Source organism: Nyctereutes procyonoides, unplaced genomic scaffold (genome assembly GCF_905146905.1).
Source record: "Nyctereutes procyonoides isolate TBG_1078 unplaced genomic scaffold, NYPRO_anot_genome, whole genome shotgun sequence".
Lineage (NCBI taxonomy): Eukaryota > Metazoa > Chordata > Mammalia > Carnivora > Canidae > Nyctereutes > Nyctereutes procyonoides.
In genome coordinates, this window is record NW_026575128.1 from 19,664,398 (window position 1) to 19,683,023 (window position 18,626).

The 18,626-nt window shown below is 38.2% G+C and overlaps 1 protein-coding gene across 1 annotated transcript in view; it reads right to left on the minus strand.

Moving 5' to 3' along the window:
* Window positions 1-10,949: 10,949 nt before the first annotated feature.
* LOC129520937 (COX assembly mitochondrial protein 2 homolog) overlaps window positions 10,950-18,626 on the minus strand; it is a 31,872-nt gene continuing 24,195 nt past the window's right edge. The window contains exon 3 of the transcript XR_008666710.1: window positions 10,950-11,044. The gene's annotated coding sequence lies outside the window, so the exon portion shown is untranslated. The remainder of the gene's footprint in view (window positions 11,045-18,626) is intronic.

The window sequence follows — 18,626 nt, forward strand, 5'->3', positions numbered from 1 at the left end:
TTGATCCCAGGAGATCATGATCCCTGGGATCCTGACCTGAACTGAAGTCACACACTTAACTGGCTGAGCCACCCAGGCACCCCAGTTTATGAATTATTTCAATTGGCATTCTATAATGCAAGAACTTTCTAAGTCTTTGCTCATTAAAAAGATTTCCTACACAAATGGACATTAACATAAGTGTTCGCTGTGTAAATTGTTGTGCAGGCAGCAAACTGGGCAATGGTGAGATGAAGCACATACGCTTGGACATAGTTTCAGTTCATTATAAATATGTAAAATCTGTAAGAGACGAATGCATTGATAGATACACAAAATCATCTTAAAAGATGACTCATTGCCCGAAGAAGCCCTGATTAGGATCTAATTGATTGCATTAATATTTTCAAAGATAGGAGTTACTAAACATACAAAATATGACAGTAAAGGCAAGCCAAGTCCCCAGTAATTAATTGTCTCAGTCCGTGAGAATGGGCACCTACACATGGGACCTAATCTGTGGACAGACTTGGGTAGCTTCAGTATTTCCTATGGAAAGGACTTCTAGAAGGCAATCCTTCCATCATGAGAAGTCGAGACCTGTCTTGAAAACTACATTTGCAAATAAGCACATTGTTTTCACTGCAATTTAAGTTGCTTTAGGAATGCTGAAGGATATTGGGGAGGCTCAAGGGCTCTCAAGCCATCCCTTGGTGCTCTGTGAGAGAGCTGAAGGTCTCAGGATGTCTTGGGGGCACTGCGACTCAGAGGAATGTGCCTTCAAATCCAATACCTATTATGCCAATTACTGGTATGATACTTTCATAAAATTATTCAATCTTTCTGAATCTTGGTTTGCTTAGTATCATATCATCTTGATCTTGGTATGGATATTTGAATCAAGACTGAATGTATTAAATGCCAATTATTATTACAACAGCTTAATGCATTAAATACTTGTCATTTTATCACTCAAAAAATGTTCTGTACCACTGTACTTGTTTCCTGTTGCTGCTATAACAAATTACCACAAACGCACTGACTTAAAACAGCCTAAGTTTATTATCTTACAGTTATGGTGGTGAGAAGTAGAAATGGGTCTCACTGGGCTAACATCAAGGTGTTAACAGGGCTGCACACCCTCTGAAGCTCTAAAGGAAAATCATTTCCTTGTTTTTTTGTTTGTTTGTTTGTTTTCCAAGGTTCTAAACACTATCCTTGGCTTGGGTCCTCCAGACAGACAGTAGTCCTGTCATTTGGCCCTCTGCTTCTGTCATTACATCTCCTTCTCTGATTCTGACCTCTGCCTCTCTCTTATAAGGATGACAGTGGGCCTACTGAATAGTTGCAGATAATCTTATAATCCTCTCACTTAAGATCCTTAAATTAATCACATCTGCAAAGCCCCTTTTGCCACGTAAGGTAATACATTCCCCAGTGTACTAGCCAGGGTGCTCCAGAGAAATAGAATCTATATATATCCCTATCGATCTCTCGGTCTATCTATAGTTTATTGTAAGGAATTGGCTTATATGATTATGAAGGCTGTCATGTCCAAAATCTACAGTGTGGGCCAGCGGCTTAAGACCCAGGCAAGTGGATGGTGCAGATAAAGTCTGAAGGCAGTCTGCTGGAGAATTCCCTATTGCTCAGGGAGGCTACTCTTTTTCTATTCAGGCGTTCGACTGGTGGAATGAGGCCCATCCACATTCTGGAGGGCAATCTGTGTTCACCCATTTAAATGTTCACCTCATCCTGAAACACCCTCCAAGCCTGTAGAGGCCACTTTTTAGGCAAACAGGCTTGAGCAATGAAATACAGACGGCCCATCAGGTGACCCACCTCAAAATGTGCAGAGGTCCTGACTGGCCAATGGGCTACTTAAAACCAGGCACAGTTTCTACAAAAGGGAGAATTCCTACGTGCCTATACCTCCCTACCTGCCCCCTTTAAATACAGCCCCACCCACTACCTTGTTGCAGACAGCCTCTCCTGCCTGCTGACCCGCCCACAGCTCCCATGCCGTGTATTCAGTAAACTATCTCCTTTGTTCTACCTCTGGTGAGTTCTTTCATCTCCCATGCCACCAGCGTCCACCCAATCGTTGCTCCACACTGGGGGACCCCCATCCGATCTAGAGACACCTCATTTAGGTTCCACATAGTTGATACATAAAACCATCACAACAGTTTCAGGAATTAAAATTTAGAATCTTTTGAGAGAGGGGTGATTTTCCTGCCTCCTGCAAATTATCCACCTATCTATCCATGTACTGAGTTCTGTGCTAAACACTAAATCCTTAAAAACAGATTAGCCTAGTTTCTGCTTTTAAGGAACTCACATTTAGTGGAGAGGACACATAAATTGATAAGTACAATACAACAGAGTAGGTGTAATGATACAGTTATGCACAGTGTGCCATGGTGATACAGAGGAGAGGCAAGTAATTCAGCTTGGGAGTGGGAAGTACAGGTGGAGAAGGTGGGGGTAACAAAGAAAGCTTTCTAAAAGGGGATAATGCTTAAGCTGAATTTTAAAGGATATGTGGGAGTTTAAAAAGGGAAAAGGCATTGCAGGCAAAGGAATCAACTGGAGCATAGAGAAATAACTACTCCTCTATGTCTGAATCTAGTAGCTTTTTCATTATATTTTAACTTCATTTGAAGCTTTTCGTGTTTTATAAAGAAATACCATGTTGGCCAGAGAACCCAAGGGCCCAGTTCTCTTGGCAATAATACTTTTCAGTATAAGTGAATAAATGAATAAATAAATGCAGGTGTATATACCAGTCTTTGTGGTATAGTTAGAGCTATTGGTTACTGACCAAATAACAATCTTGCTCTTATCCAGAAATCCAATTTTGTTCAGAGATTTGGTACTAGAATACTCAGGGAAGGTGGGTCCCTCCTTAGCCCCAGGGGACAAATTGTGAGTTTCTCTAATTCAATAGGAGAAATTCAATGGAAATATCTATTCCTTTTTGTTCTGATTCCTTTAGGAAAGGCAGGTGACATTGTTGTGGCCATTGAAACAAAAGAGAAAAGAGAAGTTGGCTGGGGAGCTTCTAGAAAATATTTCTCTTTTTGATGAAAACATACATATGAGGAGAGGCTCTTGGCTTTCCTTTCTTGTTTGTTTTTTGACTTTGTCATTTGTAAATGTGACGTTTGGAGCTACACTTGATCTTAGCCAAAAGGCCGAGAAGCGATGTGACGTTTGGAGCTGAGGCAGCTATTTTGTTACCATGAGGAAAACATTATTACATGCCAAGCATGAAACCAGGAAGATGGAAAGAACCTGGAGTTTTAGAGATATCCTTGAACAGCTAGGCCAAAGGATCAGGGTGGAAGCCAGGGAAGACTTTATATTGAGTGCACCAGACATCTGCAAAATAATCAAGCATTATCTAGATTGACTTCCTCCACATTATTTATAAAAGAGCATTTTTAAAAAATCTTATCATAGTCTAGGATGCTAGACTCCAGGAGGATATAGGAGAAGAAAGAAAATTCCATCCTAGAAAAGATATATTTATTTTAAACATGTTCTAAACTCTTTCTACAAACAATGAAGCTTTGGACTTAGAATTCAGGAAAAATCATCCCACCTTATACTATCCACTTTTCTCTCCTCTTTTTGGAATTTTCTTGTTCTAATTAAGTTTTAGACACTAAGAAAACTTTTTTACTTGCAGTATTTTTTTTTTAAGATTTTATTTATTTATTTATTTATTTATTTATTTATTTATTTGAGAGGAGAGAGAGTATGAGTGGCTTGTGGGGGCAGAGGAAGAGGGAGAAGCAGCCTCCCCACTGTGCAGGGAGCCAGATGCAGGGCTCCATGAGGGGCTTGATCCCAAGATCCAGAGATCATGACCCCAGCTGAGAGCAGACACTCAACCAACTGAGCAACCCAGGCACCCCTACTTGCAGTATTTCTGCACTTATCCATTTTATTAGTTTCAACTATGCACAAAATTCTTTTTAGAGACATGCAGAAATGTTTAAATTTAGAAATAATATGGTTTAGTTTTTTCTTTACATCTTACGATTTTTAAAGTAATCTCTACATCCAGTGTGGGGCTTGAACCCACAACCCCAAGATCCAGAGTCACTTGCTCCACCAAGTGAGCCTGTCAGATGCCCCTTTCTTTTATATTTTAATTCATGTTTCTACATGTGTAATTATATCTTTCCACAAGTCTCTAAAAAATGTGAAATTTACATATACACATCTTTAAAATTATGGATTTCACTGTTTTGATATCACATTAACAAATAGTTAATGAATAAAGAACTAGAGAATATACCTACAATGAGGATTCCATTCAGTATTTTGGATTTTTTAAAAACTATTTTTATTATTATTAAAGTATAGTAAATGTTCTGAGCCACTATTTTGCATTCTTGCATTATATATTGATTTATAGCACATTTAAGTAGCAATTATTCTCACTGCTGCAAAGTGCTTGTGCTCTGCTCACTCAACATGCAAACATTTTAAATTACAGTACATTAAGATGTCAATGACAGAAGGGAACATTCTAAAAATAAAATGATTTTAAGCATTTTGTAAAATGACTGACTCCTCTTTTACCAATGAGGATATATTCTACATTCCTTCAAATGCTTCTTAAAAACTTAAAACTTAAAAACTTTTATGAAACAAAGAGACAAACTTCTGATTATTCTATATTGGTGAAATACTGTCTATACTGATTATTCTATATCAGGAAATACTGTCTCCCTGATTTTTTAGCGTTTTCTACCATAGAATTAGATTTGTGTTTCAGGCAAGAATGAATCTTGCTATGTACAAAGATAAATTAATATGATCTTCTTGATGACCTTTTCATTTCCATTTTTGCCTAAAGCACTACATTGATCTGATACTTTTTTTTAAGGATTTTATTTTCTTTATTTGAGAAAGAAAGTGAGGGAAGGGGCAGAGGGTGAGGGAGAAGGGAAGCAGACTCCCCTCTGAGTGCAGAGCCTGACACTCATGATCCTGAGATCTCAACCCTGAGATCACAACCTGAGCAGAAAACAAAGGTTGGCTGCTTAACCAACTGTGCCACCCAGGTGCCCCTGATCAGATGATATCTTTAGGCAAGACTTACAGTGATTGTCAATTCTCATTCATTGAATGAAGGAAACGGTCAGAAAGTTCCCTGACTGTGTGTCAATAAAAAGAATTTGCCACTTCTTTGCCCCCAACATAGCCTGAAGTGTGTGAGCCAGGAATTTCAATACCATTTTGAGGCTTTGAAGTTTAATATGTTTGATAAAACACCTCCTGTTTCTGGACGGGTAATGAAAATATTGTTTTAAGGTAAGTCTGATCCTTGGTGAGCCCAACATTTTGGATTACCTTACTCAGAGAAGGGCTTTTTAATTTATTCTTTCAACAAGTATTGAGTGCCTACAATGGGATGGATGCTAGAGGTATATCAATGACCATGACAAAACTGGTTCTCTTTGCTCTGTTTCAACATAGAGGGAAAGGGATATGGTGAGACAGGATGTAAGAGAAGGAAAACAGCTCACTTTAACTGGGCCTCTCTCTGTGCTACTTACTGTCCATGTGTGATCACATTTAAACCTCACAGCAACCCCATGAAGAAGGTATTTTTGTCATTATCCACATTTCACTGATGAAGAACTGAGACTTAGAGGAATATCTAACTTGCTCAAGACTGAAGGGCTCATGAACAGCAGAGCAAGGAATTTAACTCCAGTTTTGCCTGAATTAAAACTCTATCCACTTAAATACTACGCCCAAATGCCTCTGTTATCTCATGGTGATAATTACCACTGAAAGAAAAAAGATTGTTTTCCTTATTTGAAAATAAAATTTTCCATTATATTGAGTTAAAGCACTTTCTCTATGGGTTTAGCAATCCAATTGGACATCCTTGGGCCTGAGTCCTATCCTTTCTTACTGGTAGAAAGTGGGCTGTCATCTTAAAATGAGCAAACCAGAGTGGCCTCTGTGTGTCTGTGTGTGTATACACCATTTTTTCCATATATATGGGAAATTAGTCCACAACATATGGAGAATTCCAGCAAAGAGATACAAAGTTTAAAAATTTCAGCAAAGAGATAAAAAGTTTAAAAAAATGAAATGCTAAAAATGAAGATGATATTAACTACAAAGAATTCATTTCATGGGCTTAAAAGCAGTCTGGACATAGTAAATAATCACTGAACTGGAAGACATTTGGGCCAACAGACATAACCCAAACTAAACCACAAAGAGAAGAGAGATAAAAACAGATTACAACATCTAAGACCTTTGGAACAATACCACTGATCTAAAACGTGTAATTGGAGCCCAAGAAAGAGAGATGAAAGAGTGGGGAGTTTCCAGTAATTTTCTAAAATATTTTTAAAGACATTAACTCAACAGAACCAAGAAGCTCAGCAAATGACAAGATAAATACAAGGAAAACACACATATCTATATTATAGTCAAACCACAACAACTTTAAATTACCAAAAGAAAAGTCAACCTATACTATACTCTAATGGTTCTTTAAAAAGAAATACAAAATAAAGACATTTTCAGGGATCCCTGGGTGGCGCAGCCTGTTTGGCACTTGCCTTTGGCCCAGGGCGCGATCCTGGAGACCCGGGATCGAATCCCACGTCAGGCTCCCGGTGCATGGAACCTGCTTCTCCCTCTGCCTATGTCTCTGCCTCTCTCTCTCTCACTGTGTGACTATCATAAATAAATAAAAAATTTAAAAAAAGACATTTTCAGATAGATATAAGATGAGAGAGAATTTGCTGACAGCTGACCTAAACCATAAGAAATACCAAAAGAAATTCTTTGGTCTAAAGGGAAAATGATATTCAATAAAGCTGGGTCAGCAGGAAGAAATAAAAAGCACCAAAAGGCTTAATATATCTTTTTAATATTCCTTATTTCATATAGTTTTTTTAAATATATATATACATATATTTTATTTATGATAGTCGCAGAGAGAGAGAGAGAGAGAGAGAGAGAGGCAGAGACACAGGCAGAGGGAGAAGCAGGCTCCATGCATCGGGAGCCCGACGTGGGATTCGATCCTGGGTCTCTAGGATCGTGCCCTGGGCCAAAGGCAGGCGCAAAACCGCTGCGCCACCCAGGGATCCCCTGCGCCACCAGGGATCCCTCATATAGTATTATATGTTACATATATCTTATATATGCTTACGTAGATAATAGAGACAGAGACAGAGATAAAGACAGTTTCCTGTAACCTGCAAAAACTGGCAGGAAAAAAAGGGTCCCGCTTAGAGGGACAAGGAAAAACACCAAAATTTATGGAACACCACCCAGAGTGGTATGGAGTCTTCATGCATGCAATGTAGGCATCGGCAAGGGCGCCCGCACCCTGCAATCCCGAGTTCCAGATATGATTGGCTCAAACCTCCCATCTCCATGCCCTGAATTCTTTCTATTCTCTGCATGTTTGTGTCTATTCTTTTATCTCTGCTGTGACTTTAATGCAAGCCAGGGCACATAGTACCTGCTCTGTTCCCCTCTCCCAACCCAAAGTGGTTTTGAAATATAAGATTGTATCAGGTAGCAGAAATTTTACTGAAGATAGAAGCCTGCCATCCCACTTTGAACAACTGAACCTTTAGAACATTCTGTGGTAAATGTCTCACCGGTCTCTTCACCTATGTTCTAGGCCTCCGTCCACCATCACATAAGCTTCTCTTTGCCTACCTTTCTGATCCTTTTCTCTCTCAAGAACTAAAGAAGAACTTTCTCATGTTCTCATACAGAGAAGCTTAGCCATCCCTCTCATTCATTGCTTTGGCTCCCGTCAACATTCTTCCCTTCTTCGCAGAGCGACTTCAGTGCATAGCTCCAGGGGCCTCACAGAGTCCACATAAATGGGGCTCCTGGGGCTCGTGTCATGCACAGATTGAGCAGCAGTGTGTGGCAGCCCTACCTCTGTTTTATTAAGATATTTTCCTAATCAAAGACTGTTCCACTCTTAGCTATTATGCTAATAATCACCTATATTACATGAAAGACCTACAGAAACTTTTAGGAGATTGGAAAAAAAGATTGAATAAGTGGAAAAGCTATGCTATATACTTGGACAGGAAATCTAATGTAAAAATGTCTACTCTTTCCAAATTACTCCTAGGTGTCACCAATTCTAATTAAGATACCAACAGATTTTTCTTTTTTTTTTTTTGGTACATGACAATTTTATAAAACATTTGAATAATTGCACAGAAGAGAATAGCAAAAATAAATCTTTTGGAAAAAAATAATGAGAATAAATATTAGACCTTATAATGATCATTAACACATGTAACCATCATCCAATTAGCTAGTTTCCCATCAAGCTAGCTATCTTTGATCTATCTTTGGTGAACATTTGAAGCATCTTTCTTTTAATGACACCTTTCTCTTCTTCAGGAGAAGGGCATTACCCCCACTATGCATCCTGTATGGTTTTTTGTGGAGTTGCCAGTTATAGGACCCTGCCCCCTGGCCAAAAAGTGGACATGTACCATAGGCAGGATCAGAGAAGACTTCTCTTCTTGACTATAATGATTGGCCCAGGGATAGGTAAATGACTCAAGTCACTCAGAGTTTTCCTTGGAAAAATCCAAAATGAAGCTGAGAAAATATATTCTCTTCTGGGAAAGATAACTGGGATGATATAAGCCCAAGGCTGCTGGCAGATATGTTTTCTGCAGTGCAAAAGGCCGATCTGTTACAGGAGAGAGTGAAGCCAAGCAGAAGGAAGTAAATATGAGAGATGGAATGAGTAGAAGGGAAAGTCCTGGAGGTATTAAGTCCCAGACCGAATCTCTGAAAATCCAGAATGTATCTGGTTCTGTAAGGTCTTCTCCATTCTCAATTTCTGTCTCTCTTGTTTATTTCTGATCATATAGCCAGAGATTTAGTGATAGAGATACAGCAACAGGAAATATTTCACCTCACTTTGCCCACCTGTCTGTTGGTTACCACCCAAAGGAGGAAGAGAAGAGGTACACCCTGGATCCCAGACATGTTTTAAAGTTATGATTTGCTATGGGAGGATTTCACTCTAAGTTAATGGTAGTGGTTATGGTGATGATGGTAATGGTGGTGATAAGAATATTCAGAATTGTCAGGCGCCTGGCTGGCCCAGTCAGTAGAACACATAACTCTTGGTCTCAAGGTTGTGAGTTTGAGCCCAATGCTGGATGTAGAGATTACTTAAAAATAAATTTAAAAAAGAAGAAGAATATTTGTCAACATTTTTTTTTTTGGAAAAAAAAGAGTATTCCTATTTGCAATAATAGCAGCAGCAGTAGCTCTGCTCCTGGATGTGCCAGGAGGTTCCTGGACGCCCTGAAGTTTCTCTAGATGTTATTTGCCTCTGGGGCTAAAGTGCGGATCGGTTGCTTAGGAAAGTAGATTGTAGAGAAGCCATAATTGGTTTGGAATAATAGCATCTGAACAGACAAATGGCATGAATTATTTTATGTGAACTCTGTGGGAGTTTTACCATGGGTGCAACTCTACAAAATTCTCCTTTACTAGAAACACTGGAGTTCCCCTTCTTTGGGGGAAATCTGAGCATGCTCCACCTTAGCTTTCAGCTATCTGACTTCGACCGTTCATTTCTCTTGGTTCTCCTAGGTTGTGCAAGCATAAGGCTCCCCACGACATCGAGACAGCGCAGGATTATCATTCTAACTCTTCCTGGCATGCTTTTCTGCCATCGCCCCGCCCCCCCTTCACTTCACCTGTATGTTTTTATCCCCTCTCATTTAGGGAGTTTGTAAAACTCTCTGTTGAGTGTTTCATCTGTCTCGAACATTCGTTCATTGATCCACCCATTTATTCCAATCTATATTTAACGAGTGCCTACTATGTGCAATCATTATGCTAGTTGTGCCCCAGGAACTTTTAGCCTGGTAGGAAGACAGACATGAAAAAAAACAAAAAAAAAGACAGACATGGAAACACTTTACATTTTTTATTTTTATTTATTTTTATTTTTTTTTTATGATAGTCACAGAGAGAGAGAGAGAGGCAGAGACACAGGCAGAGGGAGAAGCAGGCTCCATGCACTGGGAGCCCGACGTGGGATTCGATCCCGGGTCTTCAGGATTGCGCCCTGGGCCAAAGGCAGGCGCCAAACCGCTGCGCCACCCAGGGATCCCAACATGGAAACACTTTAATAAACGATTCCTAAACCCAGTCCCAAGTACCAAGGCCTTGATATGGTTGGTCTAGCCACCTTCCCTCAGTAGCTCAGTGTTTGTGCCCTTTCTTTCCTGTGTTATATACCCAGTCTCCTCCCGGGAGTATAACTGAGGACGCTTAGTTCCACCTTCTAATCACAACCAATTCAAGCATTTCCTACCCTCCTTATTTCCTTGCTTATGAAACAGGGAAAGAATAAGTGCCCCATCTATAACACGTGATGCTTCCTCCATAGGCACACTGTGTAATACCAGAGCCCCTGGCCATAAGTCCAAAGAATCGGAGTTTTTCTAGGGCAGGGATAGGAAGTGGGGAAAATTATATATCTGTGATCTTGCAAAATACTTCCTACTGCTCTACCGATGGTGGCAATGGAAGGGCAGCAGAAGATGTAAACTTGAAGACATGGGATTTCACTGTTAGCCAGTGAAAACAGAATTCCATGCAATGAACTTGCTTTCATAAAATAGGATTCAGTAGTTCATTTTTATTGGTATTTGTATTAATCTATTTGTATTCATTTAATCTATTAATGTAGATTAAAAAGTAACTAACCTTGGGCACAGTGGGTTGAGTGTCTAACTCTTGGTTTCAACTCACGTCGTGATCTCAGGGTGGGGATCTCAAGGCTGTGAGATCAAGCTCCGCCTCAGGCTCTGCGTTCATCGTGGAGAGTTTAAGATTCTCTTTTCCCTCTGCTTCTCCTCACCACGTTCTCTCTTTTTCTCTAAAAAGAAAAAAAAAGTGACTAACCTTTTAATTTCACTTTTATATGCTTTTATTTGCGTTCATCGTGGAGAGCTTAAGATTCTCTTTTCCCTCTGCTTCTCCTCACCACGTTCTCTCTTTTTCCCTAAAAAGAAAAAAAAAGTGACTAACCTTTTAATTTCACTTTTATATGCTTTTATTTGCGTTCATCGTGGAGAGCTTAAGATTCTCTTTTCCCTCTGCTTCTCCTCACCACGTTCTCTTTTTCCCTAAAAAGAAAAAAAAAGTGACTAACCTTTTAATTTCACTTTTATATGCTTTTATTTACTCTGCTCTCGTACTTTAATTATCGTCCTAAAATACCACCTACTATGACAGTGGCATGTGAGCTTTAATTAACTTTTTAATTTTATAGCGAAGTATAATTGCATTTTCTATTGTTTAATGAATTGTGTTGTAATGCAAAATTGTGATTAAAAATTTATTATAAAACTATGTGTGTTGTATAAATAGAAGTAGTTGGGAAATAAAAAAAAAAATTACCCTGTTTTTTCCTCTCAAATTCCACTTCCCAGAAGCCACATCACTTTAAGGATGACTGATTTTTCTCCACAAATCCCATAAATGACACACACACACACACACACACACCTTATAATTAGTGTTCACCACTAAACAATCTGTCCACATCATATAAATATTTCATAGTTTTGATGTACTATGTAGTATGTTTAACTGTCTATTGAAGTACAATCAGAATAATTTTAGCTTTTTCATTATTACAAACACTGCTATAATAACTTTGTAACATATAATCTTGCCTGATTATGTGATATATCTCTAAGGCAGACTTCTAGAAATGGAATCAATGGGTCAGTGAGTAAATATATTTGAAATTCAGACAGATACTAGGAAAATGCCGTTTAAAAAGGTTGTGCCCGCCTGTGCTCTTACCAGCAGCATGTATCTGAGAGTGCCTGTTTGTAACCTTTGCCAGGCTGGTAGTCAGCATGGTACAACATTGTTATGTTAATATGCAGTTCTTTCATCATGAATGGGATCTAGCACCTTATCATATATTTATTAACCATTTGTATTTCTGTTTTTTTGAACTATATTCTTTTTGTGATTGGATTTTTTATATTGCAGATAATTTCCAAAAAGGTATATTATGTACGTTTTTGTCGTTACATGACAAAATTATTTATTTATTTATTTATTTATTTATTTATTTATTTGACAAAAGTTTTTAAACCATATCATTAACATTAGACATAGATGCCAGGGTCTTATATAATGAAATGATGACTTTTGATATGAGGAAAAGATACCCAATCTGTCTGGGTCCCTGGGACCTTCCTCCTTCCCACATTGCAGAGCACCAGTGGGTTTGCATTCGCAGCATTGTTTTTTAGTATGGGTGGATGATAGTCTCAGACATTCACATCCTCTTTACACAGCTGCACAGCATGGTTTTTGTAGTCTCAAAAACTGTAGCTCAAAAATACAAAAATTGTAGAGGATGGGCTGACTCCGTGCCAACAGCACACAAAGGTTTTCAGAGGTTATGTGAGAAGGAGGTAAGAGACAACATGACTATGCCATGTGTCGCACTAGAGAGAGGAGCTTGGCCTAGCTCTCAGGTGCACCTGTGGAAGACACAGGAGACAGGAGTTGAACGCAAAGAAGATTCTAGTCCTGGGGTGAGTCTAATACTGGGACGCCACACAAAGATTAAGCAAAGGACCTATTTGTCTTTGTTTAAATTCAGTTTAAGTAGCTCGCTAACATGGGGACACCCTTGAGCAGAACAAACCAGCTGTTTTAGTTTGTTAGTTGGTACTGGTGCTTTTTGGTTGCAAGCTCAGGTCCTGACTCAAACGAGTTCAGGCTAAAAAAGAATTCACTAGTTTATGTGAAAGGAAGTTGAGAATTAACTATTTTCAAGCATCAGTGAGTTCAGGGCCGTCCCTTATTTCTGGCTTTGGCCTGCCTTTCTCCACATGGGCTCCTTACCCCATGGGCTTTCTCTATGGTCACCAACAGCAGCAAGGTTTTACCTAATAAATGCCAGGTGATTTATTAAGTGCTAGGAATATAAACATGAGTGAGAAGACATCATCCTTGTTATTTTTTTTCCATTTAAAAAAATTATTATTAATTCCATTTTTAGAGAATTCATCTCCCTTCCCTTAAACAGCTAATTCCTTCTCGGACTATTTTTGTTCTCTTCCCACCTATAACCTCTTTAGTAAATTCCAAAGTATATAGTTTTTTACCTTTTCACTTGGATATTTCATTTCAACTTGCACAAGAATATAATCTTTATATTTTTATTGATGGTTGCCTATTTGTCCATTGATTCAATATTTTCATATTTAGACACTTTCCGGTTGTTTTTTTTTAGAGCAGTTTTAGATTTGCAGCAAAATTCCCATATACTCTCTGCCCCAACATGTGTACAACTTCCCCTATTTATCAACACCTGGCACCAGAGTGGGACATTTGTTACAACTGACGAACCTACATTGACATATCACTATCACCCAAAGTCTATAGTTTACATTAAGCTTCACTCTTGGTGTTGTGTATTCTATGGGTTATTACACATAAAAATGACATCCATCCATCATAATAGTATCACACAGAGTATTTTCAACACCTCTGTGCTTTGCCTGTTCATCCCTTCCAGCCCCCAACCCCACAATTTCTGACAACCACTGACCTTTTTATTGTCTCCATAGTTTTGCCTGTTCCAGAACATCATATAATCATACCATATGTAGCCTTTCCAGATTGGTTTCTGTAACTTAGTAATATGCCTTTAACAGTCTTCCATGTTCTTTTCATGCCTTGATAGCTCTTTTTTTTTTTTTCCAGCCCTGAATAAAATTCCATTGTCTGGAAGTACATTTACCTATTGAAGGACATCTTGGTTGATTCCAACTTTGGCTATTATGAATAAAACTGCTGTAAATATCAATGTGCAGGTTTTTGTGTGACATAAATTTTCAACTCCTTTGGATAAATACCAAAGAGCACAATTGGTGGCTCATATGGTAAGAGTTTAGTTTTGTAAGATATGAACAAACTGTCTTTCTTTTTTTTAAATATTTTATTTAAATTCAATTACAAACTGTCTTTCAAAGTAGAGGTACTGGGGTGCCAGGGTGGCTCTGTTGTTTAAGCTTCTGCCTTCAGCTCAGGTTGTGATCCCAAGGTTCTGGGATCAAGCTTGCATTGGACTCCCTGCAGAGCTTCTCTGTCTTCCTCTGCTCCTCCCCACTACTCGTGTTCACTCTCAAATAAATTTTTTAAAAAGCTTAAAACAAACAAACAAACAAAAACTGAATTAAAGATACCAGTTTGCATTCCTACCAGCAAAGAATGAGGGTTTTTGCTGTTCCACACCCTACCCATTGTTGGCTGTTGTCAGTGTTCCAGATATTGGCTATTCTCATAGGTGTGTAGTGGTATTTCACTATTGTTTTAATTTGCATTTCACTGATGACATATGATGTGAAGCATCATATGCTTGTTTGTCATCTGTGTATCTTTGATGAAGTGCCTATTAAGATTTTTGGCCTATTTTTTTTAAATCAGGTTGTTTGCTTTCTTATAGTCAAATTTTAAGACTTCTTTGTTAATTTTGGATAACAATCCTTTAATAGATATGTTTTGCAAATATTTGCAAATATTTTCTCCTAATCTGTGCCTTGTCTTTTTTTTTTTTTCCTTTTTAGGAAATTAATCTTAAGCAGGTTGCATGCCCAGCACAGAGCCAGGCACAGGGCTGGATCTCACAACGCTGAGATCATGACTTAGTCCAAAATCAAGAGTCAGATGCTTAACTGACTGAGCCACCCAGGCACCCCTCTTCTCATTGTCTTGACATTGTTTTTCACAGAGCCAAAGTCTTTAATTTTAAGGAAGTCTAGCTTATCCATTGTTTCTTTTATGGACCATACCTTTGGTGTTGTATGTAAAAAGTTATCAGCATACTCAAGGTCATCTAGGTTTTCTCATCTAGGTTTTCTCATATATTACCTTTTAGGAGTTTAATAGTTTTGCATTTTCCATTTAAATCTGTGATTCATTTTGAGTTAATTTTTGTGAAGGGTGTAAGGCTGAGTCTAGAGTCACTTTTTTGCATGTAGATGTCCAGTTGTTTCAGTATCATTTGTTGAAAAGACTATCTTCTCCATTGTATTGCCTTTGCTCTTTTGTCACAGATCAGTTAACTGTATATATTTGGGTTTATTTCTGGGCTATTTTGTTTCTTGATATATTTGTTTAGTCTTTTGCTAATATCGCACTCTTGACTTCTGTAATGTTATAGTAAGTCTTGAAGTTGGATAGCTTCAGTTCTCCAATTTTGCCCTTTTCTTGCATTATTGGCTGGTTATTCTGGGTCTTTCATCTCACCATATAAGCTTTAGAATTAATTTGTCAGTGTTCATAACATAAGTTACTGGGATTTTTATCGGGATTCCATTGGATTTATATATCAAGTTGGGAAAAACTAATATCTTGACAATATTGAATCTTCCTTTCTATGAACATGGAATATCTCTCCACTTATTTAGTTATTTTTGTTCTTCAGAGTTTTGTAGTTTTTCCTCATATAGATTTTGTACATATTTTGTTAGACTCTCATTTATTCATGAGAGACACAGAGAGACAAGGAGGCAGAGACACAGGCAGAAGGAGAAGCAGAGAAGCAGGCTCCATGCAGAGCCTGATGTGGGACTCGATCCTGGGACTCCAGGATCACGCCCTGGGCCAAAGGCAGGCGCTAAATCACTGAGCCATCCAGGGATCCCTCACAGAGCTTTTTTTTTTATTGTTGATTCTTTTGGATTTCCTACATAGATGATCATGCCATCTGCAAAAAGACAGTTTCATTTCTTCCTTCTCAATCTGTGTACCTTTTATTTCATTTTCTTGTCTTACAGTATTAGCTAGTACTTCCAGTATGATGTTAGAAAGGTGTGGTGAGAAAAAAAAAAAAAGAAAGGTGTGGTGAGAGGAAATATCCTTGCCTTATCCTTATCTTAGTAGGAAAGCTTTTAGTTTCTCACCATTAAGTATGAGCTATAGATTTTTTGTAATTTTTTAAATCAAGTTAAGGAAGTTCGCCTTTACTCCTAGTTTACTGAGAGTTTTTATGATGAGTGGGTGTTAGGTTTTGTCAAATGCTTTTTCTGAATCTGTTGATATGATTATGTGATTTTTCTTTTTTGGCTTGTTGACATGATGGATCACATTAATTGATTTCCTAATGTTGAACTAGCCTTGAATACGTAGGACAAATCCCACTTGGTTGTGGTACATAATTATTTCTATACACTGTTGGATTTAATATTTTGTTGAGGATTATTGCATCTATGTTCATGACAGATATAGGTCTATAGTTTTCTTTTTTTATAGTTTTTATAGTTTTTCTTTTCTTTTTTTAAAATAGTTTTTTATAGTTTTTCTTGTAACATCTTTGTCTAGTTTTGATATTAGGGTAATGCTGTCTTTACAGAATGATTTAGAAAGTTATCTCTTCTGCTTCTATCCTCTGAAGAGATTGTAGAGAATTGGTATAACTTCTTCTTTAAATGTTTGATCAAGGTAAAATTTTAAAGTACAGCTTTCTTTAAAGACTTATGTATTTATTTATGAGAGACGCAGAGAGAGGCAGAAACACAGAAAGACAGAGAAGCAGGCTCCTCACAGGGAGCCCGATGCGGGACTCAATCCCCCGACCCAAGATCACACCCTGAGCCTAAGGCAGACGCTCAACGGCTGAGCCACCCAGGCCTCCCTTAAAGTACAGTTTCCATTTGAAAATTACATACTAGCATAGAGTAAAAAAGAGCTCAAATCTTAAGCAGGTATCCTGAATAATTGTTGCAGGAAAATGAAGTGCTAGGTCACCTAGAAACCTGTCCTTGGCATTGTTAGGTGTTACACACACACACACACACACACACACACACACACACCTATGTGGATAAATACACAAACACATCTTTTGTTTAAAATTTAAAATTTCGATCTTCATATAATTTTAGACCTTTGTTTCAATAACTATGCAATAGTTATTCCATATTTCTATGTGGAAATAGAAAATTTCCACATATCCTTCACCTAAGATTCCTCAAATATTAATATTTTATTACATTTTCTCTTGAGACTTTCAGACATGATGGTCCATTACTCTTAAATACTTCAGCATATATTTCCTACAAACAGGAACATTCTTTTATATAACCAGAGTAGTATTATTACAATTTGGAAATTAACATTGATGCAAAAGTGTTGTGTGATATATGGATCATATTCAAAATTTGCCATTTATCTTAATAATGTTGGCTATAGCAAAACAAAAGTCTGGGCCATATGTTGCATTCAGCTTTTATTTAATTTGAAATAATTCCACTGTCTTTATCTCATGACATTGACATCTTTTTGGAGTACAAGCAATACATTTTGTAGAATATCTCTCAATTTAGGTTTGTCAGATGTTTCTTTATGATCAGATCTAGGATGTAGCAGACATGATGTTTTCTTCTCAATGTATCACTTCAAGAGGCATATAATACCAATGTATCCCATGTCCTTCTTTTTAAAGTACTTAGCATCTAGGATTGGTGACAGATACACAGAGGAAATAACTGTGATATAGTCTGATTAGCACAGTAAGAGAGGCGTGTGTGTGTGTGTGTGTGAGACATCTTTTATTCCTTCCCTACAACCTCTTAGCTCCCCTTTTTCTGTAGTCATTTCTGCCATAACCAACTACATATGCGCTGCCACGGTCTTGCATCAAGTGCACAGATCATCTCTTGCTTTTTTGCAGTAAGGGCTTTTTTGCTACCACCGTGTGGAATGCCTGCAGCCCGTCCAGCTATTTTGGCATAGGCATAGGCTGGGGAGGGTGAGGGAGCTGACACTCAGTGAGGCAACCTTCTATCACTGAGATGTAGAGCCAGTGAATCCATCATCTCCTCTTCTGTGTCAGATAATTCTGATGATTCTGAGACATAATTCACGCAGCTCCCAAAGGCCTCCTCAGTAAGATCAAGCTCCAGGTGGCCACAATATTGACCAGCTCAATAGTTCATCTTTGGATTGGTTTTCTTTTGTTCCATTTGTCATTCTTCTCCAGAATCCTCTACCCCCCTGCTCCTGTCCTCTGGAATTATTTCCCAAAGTAAACCAACTGCATCCAAGTCCTTGTCTTAGACTCTGCCTTTCAAAGGAACTCAGGATAAGATGTTTGATATGAGGAGTAGACCTAGAAAGCAGACCATCAGGAAAGGATTCTGGAATTGAATCCCCTGCCAGTTGGACACTTCCACTGCAGGTAGAAAGTGTAGGTAGTGATAACCCCTAGCCTGACTCAGGATCACTAAGGTTTCCACTGGCAGATGTTTGGAATAAGTAATGATGGAAAGTCAAGCATTAGCTTATGGACTGGGAATGGTCCTTGAACAATTTAAAGACAGGTACTTTTTAAATTCAAGTATAATTAACATACAGAGTTGTATTAGTTTTAGGTGTATAATATAATGATTCAACAATGCTATACATTTCTCAGGGCTCCTCAGGGTACCTGTACTCTTAATCTCTTCATCTCCTTTCCCCAGATCTCTCCCCACCTCCCCCCTGGCAGCCAACCATTTAAGAGTCTGTTTCTTTGTTTTATTTCTTAAATTCCACATATAAGTGAAATC